At 38.7% G+C, this 14,203-nt stretch overlaps 1 non-coding gene across 1 annotated transcript; it reads right to left on the bottom strand.

Moving 5' to 3' along the window:
* Positions 1 to 2,349: 2,349 nt before the first annotated feature.
* On the bottom strand, positions 2,350 to 2,432 carry TRNAL-UAA (transfer RNA leucine (anticodon UAA)). Its single transcript has one exon. It is a non-coding gene; the product is annotated as a tRNA-Leu (tRNA).
* Positions 2,433 to 14,203: the final 11,771 nt, after the last annotated feature.

Here is a 14,203-nt window from a genome sequence, read left to right on the forward strand (position 1 = left end):
TTGCAAGAGTAGTTTCAAACTCCATGGCAAGAATTTTAAAGATGCAGATTGAGTTATGAAAAGTTGAAAAAGTGAGTTGAGGTTAAGGATGGGGTAGTTTGGAAATTTTATTAAAAAATCAACAAAAAATTAAATCTTTGATACTTTTGTGGTACGAAATTCATCTTTTATAGGTACAACTTTAATTTTCTTAGTTTATAGATATTTTTGTCGGCATTCGTAAATTTTTTTATAAATATTTTTAGTAATTTTTTTTTTAAATTACACTACTTCAATGGTATTTCTTTAAATAAAATAAAATTATAAAGTTCTACTTATAATAGAAAAAGGAGAGTGTTAGGTAAATAATGACTATTTTAAAAAATATAAACAACCACCAATCAAATAAAAATATACTACATCTCTAAATTATTCACCTAAATTTTAATATTAAAATAATCATCTGTACACTTAGTGAAATGAACATCCGATATATCCATTATTCACATTATTTAATATTTTTGTTAACTACCTATACTTTTCGATAGGAAAATTTTACTCAAACCTTCCTTTAAATAATATCGGATTTCCTTTAAATAATATCGGATTGGTTGGAAGATAGGCAAAGTTGCTTTCTTGTTAGTTTTATACTTTTATGTATCTTTATATATATATATATATATATATAAGAAATGTATTGAATCGATTCATTAAAAAGAATCGATTCCATCGCAATTTCGAACATGAAATTTAAAGGTATCAAATAAAAAATGATACTATGTAAATACAAATGATCCAATGGAAGTAAGAATTTTCAGGAACGTTATATATATATATATATTCGAACATGAAATTTAAAGGTATCAAATAGAAAATGATACTATGTAAATACAAATGATCCAATGGAAGCAAGAATTTTCAGGAACGTTATATATATATATATATATGAAAGAGATAGACAAGTTTTTTAAGTAAGATTAGTCAAATTACTAATAGGAAAAAAAAGTGACAAATATGATTAATAATAAGACACAAGGTTGATATATAATTATTTAATCTCCAGATCCACTTTAATTAGTTGACACTTTTATTTGGGGAAGCGAAGTGAAAATTATAAGAATAATATTATATATTTAAAATTTTTATTAATTAAATTTAAATAAGTTAGTCTAATATAATAAAAATTAATTTTAATTAGTATTATTTTAAATTTTATTATTTAATTTAGTTAAAATTGATTTATAAAAAAATTAAATATATAGTATTATTCAATCTAATAACTCTTGAATAATAATAATTTTCAGCCTTAAAATAATAAATAGTACAATGAAGCCAGTGCATAGAGCACTAATACATTGTTTGTATAGAAAGAATTTGAAGGAAAAGAAAATAGAAAAAGAAAAAATAGATAAAAAAAATAATTTTTTTATTGTTTAGATGAAAAAAAAAATAAGATAGAAAAAAAATAGTGTGAGGTCTACTAAAATATTTTTATCTAAAGATGAGATGAAAATGAAAAAATATATACAAACATTAATAAAATTATATATTTACTTTTTATTATTGATAAATTATAATTTACATATAATATAGATAAGGGTATTAATATAATTTTATATTCTTATATTTTTTTTTCATCTAAACCAAAAAAAAAATTCTCTATTTTTTTTCATCTATTTTTTCTATATCTAAATAACGCACAAAAAAAACTTTTTTCTTTCTATTTTCTTTTTTCTCATCTTTTTGGTATCTTATTTTTATCAAGTTACTTACTTTGCATATTTCAATTACTAACTTTTGAATGAAAACTAACTAGAGTTAGTCAAGTAATTAACTCATTCTTTCATTTAATTAGGTGTAAAAATTTAAATTTTATCTTATACATGTAATAATCTATTAATCAGCAATAAACTCTTAAATAAAATTTAGATTTATAATGAATTAATTTTTAACCTATTGAATTAAAAGATACCTTAAACAATAAAAAAAAAACTTTTGAATATATGTAGTCTAGACTTGTCAACCGAATATTTGTTTAATTTCTTGCACCATTTTATTTATGGTTATCACCTAAGTATTTGAGTTTTTATGTACCACCTGCTTATATAAACGCATAGATGAAAAAGAAAAATACACATTGATATTAACATAATTATTTTTTTCGGTAAACCACATTAACATATATTTTTTTTGGTCTTGTACATTAAGACAATTTAATTCCTAAACGGAGAATAAGGTTTTTACTTTTTATAAATAAAGCCTGCTTAAGATCCCAAACAATTTTTGACATGGCCCAAATACCAGTATGGAGAAGCCCAACAAAATACCAAAAATTATCTGAAAAATATGCTAAGACCAAAAAGCCAAAATTGCTGGCTGTGGGGTTCGAACCCACGCGCACTTATGTGCAGAAGATCTTAAGTCTTCCCCCTTAACCTCTCGGGCAAACCAGCTACTTGGCACTTAATTCTTCTCATAATATAGAAGTACCTAAATTCATAATCAGAGCAACAATATTCCAAAAGCTTAATTTGTCACCCCCAAAGCTTGAGGTTAAGTGATTGAGATCAGAAATCAGAAAAGTAGTCATGGCAAGTGTCATGTAATCAATCATCTTACTATGATAAATCGGAATCCAATACATGCTAATGGGATAAATGGATTTGAATAATAAAACTTCTATATTGCTTGAATTAATATTATAAGTTTTTGTAACTCGTTTTTGTTCTAGTAATAAGCGTTCAATTCTAAAAAAAAATTAAAAGAACAAAACAGAATATTTAACGAACTATTTCTTGACTTGACTAACCAACTCCCTATTACTAGCTTACAAAATAATATATAAATGAACCTTCAAATGAGTTGCCTCTTAATTGAGAATAATGCTATTTGGCTCGTTTAATTGAGAGAATTTTTTAGGATAATATATATGTTGATAATTTGAACGATATATATTCACATGTAAAAAAAAAAATACATGTTCGGAAAGTTTTTTTTTAAGTAAAATTAATACTTCTAGAATCAATTTTACTATGTATATATTCTTTATAATAAGTACTAATTTGGATTGGTTTTTTGAGTTAAATTTCTTTTTTTTTAAATAAATTAAAGTACTTTTATTTAATTTAAAATTTATTTAAATACGTTTTTTAATAAAAAGTATTTTTATTAAAAAATAAATTATTTATTTTTCTAAAAACTAACAATGTTCCTTTTTAAAAGAACATAAACAAAAAATATTTTTAATATTTGAAATTTTTTTTAAAAAATCTATCCAAATGTAAAATAATTTTTATTGGATAAAAACAAAATTTAAAAAATTAAAATAAATCTTTTTTAAAAGTTTATCTAAACTGACTCTAAACATACATTAGTTATTTTGATATTAGTATATTTTTAATAATCAACACTACATTTTTCTTGTTTTGTCGAATAAAAAATAATTTAGATACATATTGTTACGTTGGTAATAGGAGGTTAACGGGTTGGACTCGTTGGGTTGGCCCAATCGTATGAGGGAGGAAGCCTTTGAGCGGATTTGCGCCTTTAAAGGCTCCTTCCGACTTGTGAGTGTGAGAGATTGGGGGGTGGTACCTGCAAAGACACTCCGATGCCTAAGTTAGCAAGGGTGTGAGCAGGTCTAGAGAATATTGGGACTTAGAGATACCTGAGGGGTGTCAATGTATTTATAGTGGTGAACCAATAACCACCGTTGGAGTAGTTCCACCTTTTAGGGTGGATAACCGTCCCTTTATCTTAGGGAGGTTACGATATGACTCCTGGAAGTGGGTTGAGAGATTTTAGGGGCAGTTATTATCTGCCGGCTAATCTTTGCTCCCGACTTCTTTAGAGCAAGTCGTGGGGAGAACCGACTTCTAAAGAGAAGGTCGGTGTTCTGAGGAGCCCAACCTTGTGGTTGGATCTGTAGTTTGGACCTGGGCCTTAGCGTTGGGCCAGGGTATGAACAGTACCCCTACTCGAGCCCAATTCCTTTTAAGGATTGTGGTCGAGTATTATAACCCGGGTCCATAGTCGACCTTATAAGGATCCGACGTGATTTTTCAGAACCGACGTGTTTCAAAAGTTTTCAACAGTCGCGTCAAATCAAACGTCGCGTCACTTAAGGGTTTGAGCATTTATACGCGGGGGCAGTTACATCGGTAACGGTGCAACTTTTGAATGGCCTGCATCGTTTTACCTTTATGCCCCTAACGTGTGTATAAATACTTTCCCTTCTCCTTGCTTGTTTCGTTTCTGAAAACTTTTTTATCTGCACCCTTTGATCGAAAGAAGAGAGCTCCTTCCTTTCCGAGTGCCGTTGCTTCCATTTTCTCGCAAGAAAAATGTCAGTTTCTTTTCTTGTTCTTTCTTTATAGAGTTGCATGTTTTTTATTTGAGAGGAGAGTCGGTCATAAACTTTGTTTTGTCAGGGATCTGACTTCAGGCCCTTTTAGAGACCCTATTTTTGATCCCCTTTTTTTCTTTTTCTTTGTAGGTTTTTCTAGAAAAACAAAAATGTCTTCTGTTGAAATTCTTGCTCAATGGGTGGATGTCACGGTTTTGGGGGAAGAACCCCTTGTTGACACGGACTTCATCACCAACCTCCGCACTCATCATAGGCTTTGTACCTCTGATGAGGACGAGCCGAAATATGAACTGGTTGTCCCAGGTCCCGAAGACCGGGTTTGCTTTGGGAGGGCCTCTGAGGCAGCCCCTCATTTTTTCTATATGTATGAGAGTATGATTACCCGCCTGGGTGTTTTTCTCTCTTTTTCCGACTTTGAGATGGATGTTTTAGGCCACTGCCGTGTTGCTCCTACATAGCTCTACCCAACTCTTGGGGTTTTTTGAAAATTTATCAATTCATTAGCCATGCCCTAGATTTTCCAACTTCTTTGAGGAATTTCTTTTTTCTTTTTCACATGACTAAGCCCTTTAGTGGGAAAAATAACAAACAACAATGGATTTCTTTCCGGGCTATACAAGGTCGGAGAGTCTTTACCCTTTTTGATGAATCCTTTCATGACTTTAAAAACTTCTTTTTCAAAGTGCAAGCTGTAGAGGGTCACCACCCTTTTTTCCTGGATGAAAATTCTTCCCTCGCTTTCCTCTATACTGGTTAGAGGCCTCTCCTTGCGAGAAATATAGTTTAGATGATTTGGACGAGGTGGAGGCGGCCATCGTTGGGTTTCTCTGAGAAGTTTGGGGGAGAGCCCCTTATTTGGATACCAAGAAGTTCCTCCAGGGGTCCCCGACCTTTGTGCAAGCTCAATTAGGTAGTGTCGTATTGGTTTATTGGGTTTTCCGACTTTCTGAGTTGTTTTCTCCGATTTGTTTTATTGACTTTTTACCTAATGGTTTTTGCAGAGATGGTGAAGAGGAATTCGAGGGAGTCTTACCAAAGGGTTCAGGAGGCCAAGGCTAGATCCCGCGCCAGGGTTGGTGGTGCCAGGGCGAACGGTCCTTCTCCTCCCTTTTCTTCTCACAGCTTGGGGACCCCTGCCCGACCTATCGTTATTTCTTTCTCGACTTTTTCTCTGCCGCCTCCTTCTTCCCGACCTTCTCCTGAGCCAGAAAAGAAAAAACGCAAGGCTCTAGAGTCTGACTCTCCTTTTGAAGGTGAGGCCAAGGTGGATGCGCGTCAATTCATCCGGGAGCATATCTATCCTTATACACGTATAAGTATGGATGATGCTTCTCTTCGAAACCACCTTACTATTCTGGCTCAGGAGAGCATCAGGGCGGCGGGGGTGTGCACCAAGTTTCTTGACATCTTTGAGAAGACTCCTCTTAGCTCTTTGGACTCATCCCAGAGGGTTGATGAGCTAGAGGGGAGGATTCTTTTGTATCAAGAGTCTGAGAGGAGTCTGAGGGAGGAGGTCACCAAGCTGAGGGAAGAGAGGGATAATCTCCGGAAGGAGGAGGAGAAGTTGATGGGCTGATGCTCTATGGCGGAGGGCCTACGGGAGAAGGCGGAGCAGAGCTACTCAAATTTATTCCAGGACATTGTGGAGGTCAAAAAAGATCTAATGAGGGCTCGGGATGCTTATGCGGAGCTGGAGGATTCTATCGCCGAGGGGTCCGAGGAAGCTTGGAGGGTTTTTAGGGAACAGGTCGGGGTCATTTCTCCCGACCTGGACCTCTCACCCTTGGATCCGGACAAGGTTGTAATTGATGGGGCGATCGTGTCTCCTCCCCGACCTGTTTTTGAATCCGAGCTGAAGACTCGGGGTCAGAGAATTATAGAGTCTCCTCCCCGACCAAATGATGCTCCGAGTTCTTCCAAGACTCCTGAGATTTCTCCTCCAACTCCAATGGATGTCTCTCTCCCTGACTCTGGTGGTGCTCTGACTATTCTTCCAGGTGGTGACGGTGACGCTCTTTGAAAATCTCAAAAATTTTATCTTTGGCTATATGGGGGCCCGGCCTGTGGGTCCACACTTTTTTTTAAAACTATTTATTTTTATGCTATTGTGGGACACTGTTGACACTTTTTTGGCCTTTTATGGCCATAAACAAAAAATTAAAAATTTCCTTTTTTGGACAAGGGTTTAGGTTATTTTCGTTGGTTGTGTGCATGCTTTTTTATGCTTTAGGTTTTGAAGAAAAAACCATTTTTTGATCTTTTTGCTTTTTCTTGGCCGGCTGTCTCTTTTCTTAAGCTTTTTTGGATTTTTGAAGGTTTGAGACAGTCTTTATTGCTTTCTATGGGTTTTCTGACCTCTTTTCGATATTCCTTGTGCTCAATTTTTGATATATTGACTTTTCATAACTTAGGTTATTTTTGCGATGCATTTCTTTGCTTCTCGGAATTTCTGATTTGTTAGTCAGTTAATTTCTGAGTTTATTCACGATCGACTTTTATAACCTCTTTACACCGACTTGTACCTCGTCGTTTTATCCTGACGACCATCTAGGTCAGTTCATGAGATTTTCACGCTTTGTCGAGCTTAAGTCGGCGCGTTTCGTAGAAAGTGAGAAGGAATTTATAAGAGATATTTGAAAAAGATCTTTATTTATTTGCAAAGGTACTTTATCGCTACTAAGGGTTTCGGGCTATCTATGACCTCTTAGTCTCTACTGTGATGCCTCGTTAAAAACCCTTCTTCAGAAAAAACCCTTTTACTTTGGGAAAAAAACATAAAGTTGGGAAAAGAGTACATCAGGGAGTAGAGTTCGCTTTTAACTGTAGTACCTTTTCATATTACAAGCATGCCACGACTTGGGTAACTCGGTGCTGTTTAAGTCTGTCACCTTGTAATAACCTTTTTCCTAGGACCTCACTAATCTTGTATGGTCTCTTCCAATTAGCGGCGAGCTTTCCTTCCCCAGACTTGTTGACTCCTATGTCATTTCTAATTAAGACCAAGTCGTCTGAGGCGAAGCTCCTTCGAATGACTTTCTGGTTGTATCTGTTCGTCATCCTTTGCTTCAATGCTGCTTCTCTAATATGGGCTCGTTCGCGGACTTCAGGGAGAAGTTCAAGTTCTTCTTTGTGCCCCTTTATGTTTCCAACCTCGTCATAGAAGTTCACCCTTGGGCTTTGTTCGTTGATTTCAACCGGCATCATGGCTTCTATGCCATAAGCAAGTCGGAAGGGTATTTCTCCTGTGGCAGACTAAGGTGTGGTCCGATAAGCCCAAAGTACTTGTGGGAGTTCCTCGGCCCATGCTCCTTTTGCGTCCTGCAACCTTTTCTTCAACCCTGCCAATATGACTTTGTTTGCAGCCTCGGCTTGTCAATTTGCTTGTGGATGTTCCACCGATGTAAATTGAAGTTTGATTTTCATACTGGCTTCCAGGCTTTTGAAGGTTGAGTCGGTGAATTGAGTGCCATTATCAGTGGTGATGGAGTGGGGTACCCCATATTTAGTGATAATGTTCTTGTAGAGGAACTTCCGACTTCTCTGAGTGGTGATGGTGGCCAATGGTTCTGCTTCTATCCACCTTGTGAAGTAATCCACTCCCACTATTAGATATTTTACTTGTCCCGGCGCTTGTGGGAATGGTCCTAGCAAGTCCAATCCCCATTTTGCGAAGGCCATGGGGAAGTTATACTAATGAGTTCCTCGGGAGGGGCTACATGGAAGTTTGCATGCATTTGGCATGGCGGGCATCTTTTCACAAATTCCGTGGAGTCTTTTGTAAGGTCGGCCAGTAGAATCCAACTCGGATTACTTTTCTAGCTAACGACCTTGCTCCAAGATGGTTCCCGCAGATTCCATTGTGTACCTCCTCTAGCACCTCAGTTGTTTTTGAGGTCGGGATGCACTTTAATAGTGGTGTTGATACCCCCCTTTATAGAGAATATTTTTCACCATCGTGTAGTTTTGTGCTTCCCTCCGGATTTTCTTGGCCTCTTTTTCCTCTTTGGGGAGGATGTCGAATTTCAGGTATTCGACTAAGGGCTTCATCCATGCGAGGTCTAACCCGGTGATTTCAAAGACATCTTGAGCAACCTCCGTTTTGTCTACGGAGGGTTCAGGGAGAGTTTCTTGGATCAGCCTTCTTTTGTTCCCTCCTGATTTGGTACTTGCTAGCTTGGAGAGGGCATCTGCCCTGCTGTTGAGGTCCCGAGTTATATGCTTTACCTTGGTCTCTTCAAAGTGCCTAAGGTGCTCCAAGGTTTTGTCCAAGTATTTTTTCATGTTGGGATCTTTGGCTTGATACTCTCCGTTTATTTGGAAGGTCACCACCTGAGAGTCGCTGAATATCATTACTTTGGTCGCACTGACTTCTTCTGCCAGCTTTAACCCTGCAATCAAGGCTTCATATTCTGCCTGATTGTTGGAAGCTGGGAACTCGAACTTGAGAGAAACTTTAATTTGCATTCCCCCTTCACTGACCAATATTATGCATGCCCCGCTTCCAGCTTTATTGGAGGACCCATCTACATATAACTCCCATGTAGTGGATTTTTCCTCTTGGTCTCCCGCGTATTCCGCTAGGAAGTCGGTGAGGCATTGAGCTTTTATTGTCGTTCGGACTTCGTATTTCAAGCCGAACTCGGAGAGTTCTATTGCCCATTGAACCATTCTCCCCGCAATGTCCGTCTTCTGAAGGACCTGCTTTATGGGCTGGTTCGTTCGGACTTTTATCGTGTGTGCTTGGAAATACAGCCGTAATCGGCGTGAGGCCACTACTAAGGAGTATGCAAACTTTTCAAGTTTTTGATACTTTAGTTCTGGGCCCTGTAGAACTTTGCTGGTGAAGTACACAAGATGCTGCCCGACTTCATCTTCCCGTATTAGAGCTGATGCTATAGCTTTGTCTGCTACTGACAGGTATAGAACGAGCTCTTCCCCGATTATGGGTCGGGTCAGGATTGGAGGCTGGCTCAAGAACTTTTTGAACTCCCTAAAAGCTTCTTCGCACTCCGGAGTCCATTCGAACTGGCATCCTTTTCTTAATAGGGAAAATAGTGGAAGGGATCTTAGTGTTGATCCCGCTAATAACCTGGAAAGGGCGGTAAGCCTTCCATTTAATTGTTGGACATCTTTCAGACAAGTCGGGCTTTTCATTTCCAATATAGCTTTACACTTATCGGGGTTTGCTTCGATTCCCCTTTGTGTAAGCATAAACCCTAGAAACTTTCCCGCCTCCACCGCGAAGGTGCATTTTGTGGGATTTAGTCTCATCCCATGCGACCTTACGGTGTCTAAAACTTGCGAGAGGTCTGTCAGGAAATCGGTTTCCTCCTTAGTTTTTATCAGCATGTCATCTACATAGACCTCCATTAAGTTCCCAAGGTGGGGGGCGAACACTTTATTCATCAACCTTTGATACGTGGCCCCAGCATTTTTTAACCCAAATGGCATCACCACATAGCAGTAGTTTACTCTAGGTGTGATGAATGAAGTTTTTTCCTCATCCGGCTGGTACATCGGGATTTGGTTGTATCCCGAGTAAGCATCCATAAACGACAAGTATTGATACCCTGAACTTGCATCTACTAGGGTGTCAATACTGGAAAGTGGATACGGGTCTTTGGGGCATGCTTTATTCAGGTCTGTATAGTCGACGCACATCCTCCACTTGCCGTTTTGCTTTTTAACTAGCACTACATTACTACATTTGTTAGCCATGCTGGGTATTTGACCTCTCGAATGAAGTTGGCTTCCAAGAGGGCTTGTACTTGCTCTTCCACCACCTGAGCTCGTTCTGCACCGAGCTTACGCCTGCGCTACTGTACGGGTCGTGATCTGGGGTGTACCGAAAGCTTGTGGGACATGAGCCGAGGGTCTATCCCTGGCATGTCGGAAGCTTTCCAGGCGAAGAGGTCAGAATTTTGTTGTAGGAGCTTTATTAGCCTTTGTTTCAGATCTTCACCTAGGCTGGCCCCTATGTTGGTTCTTTTTTCTTCATCTTTTCCGATTTGAACCTCTTCGGTTCTTCCACCCGATTGTGGTCGCAACTCTTCCCTTGCTTTTATTCCCCCGAGTTCTATGGTGTGGATTTCCTTGTTCTTTTCTCGGAGGTTTAAGCTTTTATTGTAGCACTTTCTTGCCAATTTTTGGTCTACTCGTACCGTCGCTATTCCCTTAGGTGTTGGGAATTTCATGCAAAGGTGAGGGATTGACACCACCGCTCTGAGCCGATTTAATGTAGTCCTGCCGATTAAGGCATTATACACCGATCTGACATCAATGACGATGAAGTCAATGCTAGGAGTTTTAGAATTTTCCCCCTTTTCGAAGGTCGTGTGAAGGGAGATGTATCCCAGTGGCTTAATTGGCATGTCTCCTAATCCATATAGGGTGTCCGGGTAAGCTTTTAGCTCCTTTTCATCCAACCCTAACTTATTGAATGCGGATTTAAAAAGTATATCTGCCGAACTCCCTTGATCCACCAAGGTCCTGTGGAGGTTGGCATTTGCCAAGATCATGGTTATTACCACCGGGTCGTCATGCCCGGGAACGATCCCCTGTCCGTCCTCTTTGGTGAATGAGATGGTTGGAAGATCGGGAGATTCGTTTCCAACTTGATAAACTCGCTTCAGGTGTCTTTTGCGAGATGATTTAGTGAGCCCCCCTCCTGCGAATCCTCCAGAGATTGTATGTATGTGTCTCTCGGGGGTTTGTGGCAGCGGGTCTCTTCTGTCTTCATCATCTCGCTTTCTTTTTCAATGATTGTCCGACCTATCCGTGAGATATCTATCAAGTCGGCCTTCCCTGGCCAACCTTTCTATCACATTTTTGAGGTCGTAGCAATCATTTGTTGAGTGGCCATACAACTTATGGTACTCGCAGTAGTCGTCGCGACTCCCCCCTTTTTATTTTTGATGGGTCTGGGAGGCGGCAATCTTTCAGTGTTGCAGATTTCTCTGTATACGTCTACCAGGGAGACTTTTAGAGGAGTGTAGGAGTGATATCTCCTAGGCCTGTCGGGGCCGACCTCCTCTTTTTTCTTAGGCTCCCTTTCTTTTTCTTTTGCTGAGTGAGGGGCCCCAGTCGCCAGCTGGACTCCCGTAGTTTGGCATTTTCCTCCATATTGATGTACTTTTCTTCTCTCTCCTGTACATCGCTCAAAGAGGTCGGATGCCTTTTTGATATGGACTGAGAGAAGGGGCCCTCTCTAAGTCCATTTACTAATCCCATGATAACTGCCTCTGTGAGCAGGTCTTGAATTTCCAAACACGCTTTGTTGAACCTTTCTATGTAATCACGCAGAGGTTCCCCGACCTCCTATTTAACTCCCAGGAGGCTCGGTGCGTGTTTTACTTTATCCTTCTGGATGGAGAATCGCATTAGAAATTTTCTTGAGAGGTCCTCAAAGCTGGTAACCGACCTTGAAGGGAGGCTATCAAACCACTTCATCGCCGCTTTCGACAGGGTGGTCGGAAAAGCCTTGCAGCGAGTTGCATCAGAAGCATCAGCCAGATACATCCGACTTTTGAAATTGCTTAAGTGATACTTCGGGTCTGTGGTTCCGTCATAGAGGTTCATATCAGGGCTTTTGAAGTTTCTTGGAACTTTCACCCTCATTATGTCCTCACTAAACGGGTCCTCTCCTCCCAGGGGCGACTCTTCTCGGTCGCCGTGGAAGTTCCGAATTTTGAGGGAGGATTCAAGTTTTAAGAGTTTTTCTTCCAACTCTTTTCGTCGTTCTATTTTCTCCCTGAGGTTTCGCTCCGCCTCTCGTTGTCATTCTAGTTCCTGTTCCAATTGCTCCAGACGACCTTGGTGGCCGTAGACCAGCCCCATTAGTTCGGTTGCATGGGGTGGCCCTTCCTTTCCGGATTCTCGTCCTTCCGAGGAGTTTACCTTTGGGTTTTTGAGCCCAGAGGTGCCTTCTCTATGCTGGTCGCTGGTTCCTTGATGAAGGGTCAGGTCTGCGTCATTATTTCCGATATTTGGATTTTCTTGCTCGGAATCAGACGCTGTATGACCATCTTCTGGTGAGTTGTCCGCCATTATTGGTTGATCCCTCGGGTCCCCGGCAACGGCGCCAATGTTACATTGGGTAACCGGAGGTTAACGGGCTGGACTCGTTGGGTTGGCCCAATCGTATGAGGGAGAAAGCCTTTGAGCGGATTTGCGCCTTTAGAGACTCCTTCCGACTTGTGAGTGTGAGAGAGTGGGGGGTGGTACCTGCAAAGACACTCTGATGCCTAAGTTAGCAAAGTGATCAGGTCTAGAGAGTATTGGGACTTAGAGATACATGAAGGGTGTTAGTGTATTTGTAGTGGTGAACCAATAACCACCGTTGGAGTAGTTCCACCTTTTAGGGTGGATAACCGTCCCTTTATCTTAGGGAGGTTACGATATGACTCTTGGAAGTGGGTTGAGAAATTTTAGGGGCAGTTATTATCTGCCAGCTAATCTTTGCTCCCGACTTCTTTAGAACAAGTCGTGGGGAGAACCGACTTTTAAAGAGAAGGTCGGTGTTCTGAGGAGCCAAACCTTGTGGTTGGATCTGTAGTTTGGACATGTGCCTTAGCGTTAGATCAGGGTATGAACACATATAATTAATAAGTTTTTGGTATATAAATAGTATTATTATTTTTAAAATTATGTTTAAATTAAATATAAAAAAGAAAACCCCATATTGAGTTATTAACGTCTCTTAATAAGTAATTATTAAGGAAATAATAACTATAATTAACAGTACACAAAGAAGATATGAAGAGCAAGAATATCCTTATTACATTGACATATATACCAACCGTACATACTATCCTTTAATTTCCCGAGTCAATAAACAAAGGCACACTAATGTCACCCAACAAATCATGATGTATATATTTGTATTATAGGCCCGGGTTATATATAAATAATATGTAGCTTGTATTATTGACAAACAGGTATACTAATTATGAACCTTTTTGGAAGATCTCCTAGTTTATTAATTACTAAAAAGCAGCTTGGAATTTGGAACATTATTATTGCTTCTCTAACCTGTCTCCTACTTTTGTCTTCTACTTCCCCCTTCTAATATGCTTGTATATGGCGTGTCACCCAAATTCAATTATGGCCACGTGCACTTTAAGTTTCTTAATCGCTATCAAGTTATAAAAATTATTATAATTTGTGGGTTTTTGTGTGGTATATTCTGCATTTTTATATTAAATTTTTATTTTTCACTATTATATTGGATATAATATATCCATAAATTAAATAGTCCACTTTTGGAGGTTGATATATCTCTAAAATGTGCCACCACCCCACCAGCTCTTCTTAATTACTATATAAATAAATATGTATATAATGCATGTGCAACTTAGCTTATAAAGTAATGCTGTTATGAAATCCAAATGCGATGACACGGCATCACAGGAAAATAATAGCATTGTTAATTAATTATAATTATTCGTGAAGTAAATTATATGTATAACGACCATGAATAATGTTTTTCTTATTAGCTATTCGAATTTATGATGAATAATGCAAGAATGAATAAGACGAGAGCACTTTTACACCCACTCACTCACTACTACACACACACATCTTCAAAAATCTTAGGCGTGACAACCCTAAGTGGGGTGCATTATGATGATGAATATCATTCAATTCCTCAACCTCCTCCACTCTAACCTCACTAAGCTACCCCTTTAATTCTTTTTTTTTTCCATACCATATCTCTCTAATAAATCAAGGAAAAAAAATATATTAAGGAGATTAATAATAATAGTGACGATGTTATCTTTCATTCATATTTAAACGTGTCACTTATTACATTGAGAAAAACAAGTAACAAAATCCACAAAGCTCAGCTCATCAAGAGTT

Source organism: Arachis stenosperma, chromosome 4 (genome assembly GCF_014773155.1).
Source record: "Arachis stenosperma cultivar V10309 chromosome 4, arast.V10309.gnm1.PFL2, whole genome shotgun sequence".
In the NCBI taxonomy this organism is placed as follows: domain Eukaryota; kingdom Viridiplantae; phylum Streptophyta; class Magnoliopsida; order Fabales; family Fabaceae; genus Arachis; species Arachis stenosperma.